Source organism: Humulus lupulus, chromosome 9, assembly GCF_963169125.1.
Source record: "Humulus lupulus chromosome 9, drHumLupu1.1, whole genome shotgun sequence".
In the NCBI taxonomy this organism is placed as follows: Eukaryota; Viridiplantae; Streptophyta; class Magnoliopsida; order Rosales; family Cannabaceae; genus Humulus; species Humulus lupulus.
The window spans coordinates 122994505-123002091 of NC_084801.1; the positions used below are offsets into that span (position 1 = coordinate 122994505).

The window sequence follows — 7587 nt, forward strand, 5'->3', positions numbered from 1 at the left end:
TAAATGGTTGTTTAGGACGGGGAAATTCAAGATATAGGATAAAATAAAGATTTGATGGTGTTTGGGAGGATGGATGATGGTTATGGAGGTTTGTGGTGGTTGGTTTTGGTGGTGGGCGGAGGAAAAAGGAAGAGAAAAATTGTTGGTGAGGAGAAATGAGGAAAAATAAGAGAAAGGTATTTTTTTATGTTGCTATGGCGAACTTGCACCGCGAGGGGCCTATTTTTTTCTGGAAAATTTATTTCCAGGCATCGCAGCTCAGACTTCTTCGCACCGCAGCCCACCTCCAAAAAAATTTATATTTCGCCCAAGAGATGTGACACTCCTCTGAAAAACACCCCTCTCTGTCAAGGAGCTAGTCTCGACTCTCCTTCCTTGTGCCACGGCCCAAAAAACATTTCTTTTTTCATTTTTTACGCTTTCCATGGTTCAGAAACAAAACAATATTTATAAAATTAAAATAACTTAAAAAAAACAAACAAACAAACAAAAATTAAATTAAATTGTTCAAAAAAAAAACAAATTAAAATGTTGAGATGCCTCCCAATGGCTCTGTTGTTAACGTCATTTAGCCGGACGCTAAACTCCTCTTCAGATGGGCTTCAAGAGGGTGACGAACTTGCATTGATCAAATGAACCTCCTAAATACGGCTTCACACACTGTCCATTGACTTTATAGGTCTCGCCATTTTTATTCTTCAATTCCAAAGAGCCATAAAGAAATACCTTCACCACTGTATAAGGTATCGACCACCTAGACTTTAATTTACCATGAAAAAGTTTCAGCCTTGAGTTAAACAGTAACACTTGCTGTCCCGGTTGAAATTCCTAGCAAACAAGGTTCTTGTCATGCCAATATTTTTTGCGTTCATTGTATATTTTTTCATTCTCATACGCCTCGTTCCAAAACTCATAAATTTCATTTAGATGCAACAACTGGTTTTGACCAGTTGCGCTCATATCCTGTAAAACGCCCTAATCTAATACTTTGTAAACTTTTACATGCTCATAAACTTATAGAAGATAGCCACTTATTATATGAAAATCCCAGTGGAGCCTTGCTAAAACATGCAAGTTGGGCCCAATAGTTTAAAATAAAAGTAACAGTTTTCATGCAACGTTTTCAAAATAAATGAAGTTCAAGTCCCACTGATGAGTTCTGAAAAGTAAAAAAAAACCATAACATTGTTCTTTAGAAATTGGCGTTAAGCTGATCATTTTTTCGCCCATAGGATACCCCCATGCCATACACACCCTGACGTCGGAACTCCCCACATCACCACGCGTGCAAAAGAGAAATCCTATATGTTATCTGGAAGGAAAGAAAGGGGGTGAGCTAAAAGCCCAGTAAGGAAGTACAAACAACACACAAGTAAATACAACAAAACATATTCACATTCATACAGCATTATACATCATAAACATAATTATCATAACCATCATCATCATAAACGTAATCATCATAGACGTTATCATCATAAGCATCTTCATCATCATCATATCTTTGTGAACATGGCCCCCTGTCTTGTCCATGTCACATCTTGAGGTAAACAGGAACTCTGGTCCTTGAATAAACTTGGCGTGTCTGCCTGATGAGTTACGTCTTCCCATCCTTAGTAACTCGGGTTACATCTTCATATTTTTAGTAACCGCTTTGTTGTGTCGCGTTCAACACACTAACAACGATTACATATCATACAACATACAGAGATATATGCAATCCAGTCATCTCAAAGCCAAGGAAAACTACATTAATTTCTACAATCATCATATACATATCAGAAAAAAGTAATAAACAAATTAAAATTACAACAATATAGCTATTACTTCGGAATATCTGAGAGATTCGCGCGGTAGTTATGAGCGATTTGGGTTGAAGTTGTTACTGACATTCTGTAAAGAAGTCATTGGGCAGTTAACTCCTAAGATTCTGACACATCCGGTCGGATACACTCCTCAATCAAACATAGTTGGTTGGGTGAAACCCTTTCTGATGCAACTAGTCGGGTGAAACCCCTTTCTGAGGTAACTGGTTGGGTGAAACCCGTTTTTGATGTGACTGGTTGGATGAAACCCCTTTCTAAGGTAACTAGTCAGGTGAAACCCCTTTCTGAGGTGACTGGTCTGGTGAAACCCCTTTCTGAGATGATTGGTCGGGTGAAATCCCTTTGAGGTAACTGGTCGGGTGAAAACCCTTTCTGAGGCAACTGGTCGGGTGAAACCTCTTTCTGAGGTAACTGGTAGGGTGAAACCCCTTTCTGAGGTAACACTAAATTGAAACCCCTTTTTGGTAGGGTAAGACTCCCTCCTGACCAGTTAAATTCCTATCTGGTCGGGTAAATCGTTTCTTGACCAGTTAAACCCTTTCCTTGTCAGAAAACACCCCTTCTGATGTGTCTGGTCGAGTAATATTCCCTCCTGACTAGTTTAATTCCTATCCGGTCGGGTGAATTATTTCCGGACCAGGTAAAACCATCTTCCCACCAGCGATATCACAACTTCGTAGGTCATTTTCTTACCTTTGCGCTTCCCTTGGTCAACACATTTATTGACCATTAATGTTCTGCTTGAAGATCCGCTTGACAATCATACACGACCACCTGTCACTTCTGATTGCCACTTCTGATTCACATTGATACATCATTATACATCATAAACATTTGGGGATAACAACAACAAAACATATTCACATTCATACATCGTTATACATCATAAACATAATTATCATAACCATCATCATCATAGACGTTATCATCATAAGCATCACCATCATATACATAATCATCATGAACATTATCATCATAAGCATCATCATCATATCTTTGTGAACATGGCCCACTATCTTGTTCATGTCACATCTTGAGGTAAACAGGAACTCTTGTCCTTGAATAACCTCAGCGTGTCTGCCCTATGAGTTATGTTTTTACATCCTTAGTAACTCGAGTTACGTCTTCATATCCTTAGTAACCCCTTTGTTGTGTCACGTTCAACACACTAACAACCATTACATATCATATAACATATAGAAATACATGCAATCCAGTCATCTCAAAGCCAAGGAAAACTACATTAATTTCTACAATCATCATATCATATCAAAATAGCATTTCATACATGGTACATCATCATACATATAATTTATATTCATACAAGCCAATCTTACCGTTCATAACATAAACAACTAGAATTCTATCTAACTTTCTCACCTCAGGTCCGAGCAAAGCGAAAATTGACAAACTTCACAATGAGCCTATAACCATTTCAAATAACATTCTTTAGCATCACATAAGACTTTCTTGTGCCCAACTCATACACTCCATGTGTGCATGGGCCATGCACACATGGTGAAAACTACACATATTTTCCAAACATGCATATTTATACATAAAAACACGAAAAGAATAATGCAACTTACACCTATTTTACATGCATGGTTTTTAAGTAAAAATCATATGGTTGAATATTAGACATATTCTTTAATGTAAAAGTGCATTTGCATGCGACATTCATACTTGTGAACGTTGTTAAAAAGTGACGTTAAAAAATGATAATTTCTACGCGTTTATTTCTATCATTTTCAAAATAAGGATTTAGCAACATATTTTATTACCATTATTTATCTCTTTGAAATTACTAAGTTGATTAAACCTCTTAACACATTATTTTATTTCATAAAAATAATTTATTTAGCCATTTAGAAATATAATGAATCCATTTATTATTTTTAAAGTACATTGAAATAATTAAGGCTTGACATTATTTAAAATATTTATAATTATCATGTTTCCTAAGAATATCACAATTTTATCTAAACTAATAAAATTACAAAAATTGATGTGAGAAAATATAATTTTTGGGTGCGAGAAAAATATATTTTGTTTGTATTATTTTAAGACTAAATTTTAAGTAGAATAAATTCATATGTGAAAATTAAATAATTATCTTTAAAATATTAAACTAAACTTCCAGCCACCATTTAATTTATTTAAAAATCACAAGTAAATTAATCTCAACATTTTTCTTAATTAAAAATAAAGAAAATAATATCCATTAAAATGAACACTCATGGTTACTTTTTAATATTTACATAGTTTAGGTGTTATATTATTTCAATCAGCATACAAACTTTCTTTCATTTAAAAGACTTTTCATATTTTACCAAAACTTCCAGCAACAATTTAAACCCTAAAAAATCACCATCATAGAATTAAAAAAAAAATCATATATTCGTTATAAAATATTAAAAAAAACTGTAGGTATTTATTTGAGTAAAAATATCATTTTAATGTATATTAAAATTCCCTTTAATTTCTTAAAAACATCATAGCACTCGCAAAATCATTCATTTCATCATATTTCTCATCACTTAAACACAAAATCAGCAAGCATATTCATCATAAAATTTCATTTCAAACTCATGCTTTTCAAAACTCAATTATGAATATTCATGTTCCACCAATACATCAATTTATCAAGGATTTAAGACAAATCTTTCATTTAACCAACTAACCTAACATGTTCTTAATGTGCATGGGTGACAAAAAAAAAATCTCATCATACATCACACCTATGGCCGAAACCTCATCATCAAGATTTCATGTTTCCTTTTTGCATGATTACAAAATATTGGGGGAATTACATTGGCATAAAATAGATCAAGACAACACTTAAACCCTAGCATGCATCTATTAACATTTTTAAAAGAACTTATTTAAGATCTTACAAACCTGTCATGCTTCTAACAGTACATCACTAATACAAAAATGGGATTTCCTGAAAGTTTTTAACTGTCGCTATTGAGCTACGACGACAGTCGACTAACTGTCGTATTTGCCTATGCCGGCGTAGGGGTATCTATGCCAACAGTTATTAGGTGTCGCTATTGCTGGCTACGCCGACAGTTATTAGGTGTCGTTGTTGCTGGCAACGCCGACAGTTATTAGGTATCGTCGTTGCTGGCTACGCCGACAATTATTAGGTGTCGTCGTTGCTGGCAACACTGACAGTTATTAGGTGTTGTCGTTCCTTGCAAAAAAATTATTTATTTTTATTTTAAATTAAAAACTATGATTTAAATGAAACATTTATATACAAATCTAAAAAATTATAGATTAAAATAACAAAACTTATACAAAATATTTCCAAGGAATCATTTATTCTAATAAAAATTACAAATAAAATAAAACACTAAATTCATTGTCCAACAACATATATTTCTTCTTCTTGTCCTTGTACTCACTATCGTTACCAATAGTCTTTCCAAAGTAAGAATTTGTACTACTTCCTACAACAATTCAAAAAAAAAAAAAGGAGTTATGATTCTCAATAGTTCACACTATGATTAGTGTGACAACCATAACTGTGAGAAAGACAAAAAGAAATAGAGATATACCTTTGCCCTATGCTATGAAAGCAAACTTGTTTCAACAGTCTCACGCATTCCTGAGGTGCTACTTGTTACCTTCTGCTGTAAACTTACCTGGAAGCAACAAAATCAATAAATGGAGTCACCCTACAGGATACTAGAAGAACCATGAGTCATGAGGCAAAATTTAACCAAACTTTTGAATATGATTTCAGGTCAGAAGGACAATATATAAAAGGAGTCATTTCTATAGCAGTCTCAAATTCAGGTAACCTAGAGAAAGTTAGGAAACATGGTAATTTAGGCAACCATACTATTAAATCTCTTTTTTTTGTTTTTGTAGCAATTTCAACTAATGATAATAATACCTTGTCTATGACACCATATTCAACTGCCTCACTAGGACTAAAATATTTTGGACGCCTAATGTCAACTTCAATTTGCTCAGCTGATTTGCCAATATGCATTGCAAAGAGATTAACCTTGACAAAAGAAAAAAAAAAGAAATGATATATCACATCATGTGACTGCAATTAAAATCAAAGCTTGTCAATTAGTAAAAAAAATATTAACTCTATCTGCTGTATTCTAAGCATAATTAGCAAAAACATCTTTTCAGAAGCATATGTGTTGTCATTTTTTTTCTTCCACTTGTCACTTTGACACGTTATTGAGTTTTATTCTCATTAGTTGGTTTGATGAATTAAGTTCTGCAGAAAATTTTAAACTGGTACTTTATAAAAATATGAAGCCAGAACACACAGGCATAAACCTGATAAATTATTATCATATATTGTCTTTTGTTATCCATACAATTTCAAATAAAAATGTCAGAATAACAACATTTTAAAGCTAATAGACTATACAAGTAGAAAAAAACAATCAATTTTAAATTTCATTTTAAGAACTCAATTACCTAGATTAAATAGAAAAATGGGTTAAGATGCATTAATCAACTATAAAATGGATATACAGAGAAATAAATCATAAATGAATTAACAAACTTTAATTGAAAAACTTGGTTTCACAACCAATTCTCAGCTAAAAGAATCAAATAAAGAGATCAATAATATAGTCCCATTAAATGAAGAATAGAGCTATATCAGCTAAGACCAACATGGTAAAATCATATTTAAAAAACTTCACACACTACAGTTCTAATTGCGAATGAATTTCTATTGTTATCAAAATTACTACATATTATATAACTCTTTTTTTTCTTCAATTTTCCCAACCACACGTAACAACACATTATTATTCAAATCCAATAACTAATCATCAATTTAAAATGCAAACAAACTTAAGAAAAATAAAACAATAAGAAAGAAAATAAACTGATCAAACAAAACCAAGTCATAACATTATTTAATAAATCAAATAACATTGTCTATCCCTTTCTAATAAATATTGAGGCTACTCAATTACTAAGTTCCACTTACTACTCCCAAGCTCCTTTTCTGTATATTTCTCAGCTTCAAATATTTTGGCATCTCTGTCGTACCAAGACTTGGTAAAATTTGGATCCAATTTCCATTTCTTCTGATGTTTCAAACTCTAATAGAAAGTTACCAAGGAGCAAAAATATTTTTAACTTATCCAAACGACGACCAAGAGACAAAATCTCATATACAATAGCATATGCCCATGTTTGATATAGTAAAAGTTAGAATTACTGAAGACTCTGATAGAATAATAATAATAACAATTTCAGAAACTCATATAGAAATGAAATATGTGCATATGATGTATCTATATCAGATAAGAGGATAAACGTGAAGTGTGACCAACCCAAAATACAACAGTGCATTTTCCACATCATAGAATGCTTAAATAAAAAAAGTACCAAAATCATATGTATGCTCGGTGCCCCATGACCCATCTCCCCACAAATTCAGTTCTAGCAAACCCAATCCCTCGTGAGCCCATCCCTATGTGAACCCAACTCCAGCAATGTCCACATTGACGCAGTCTGAGTCGTACAACTCATTTATTGTCGGTGTTCACCACCGTTTGCGACCCATCCTTAGTGTCGTCCTGTAGGTGAAAATAACAAATAAGTTCAAGACCAAGATCGAGAGAGTGTAGAGAATGAGTGGCTCGCCTAGGTTGTTGTCGTTCACCTGGGTCGTTCGCCTTGGATGTCGCCATTTGCCTAGCTTCGCGCAAAGAGAGGAGAGGTCGACTGGCAGGGAAGAAAATGAGGATTGAAGCCTCATTTTTTC

The 7587-nt window shown here is 33.5% G+C and overlaps 1 long non-coding RNA gene across 1 annotated transcript; it reads right to left on the bottom strand.

The window, feature by feature from the left end:
* Positions 1-5097: 5097 nt before the first annotated feature.
* On the bottom strand, positions 5098-7587 carry LOC133802247 (uncharacterized). The gene is made up of 5 exons (XR_009877220.1): positions 7486-7587; positions 7209-7399; positions 5734-5847; positions 5393-5479; positions 5098-5284 (listed from the first exon to the last, which is right to left on the bottom strand). It is a non-coding gene; the product is annotated as an uncharacterized LOC133802247 (long non-coding RNA).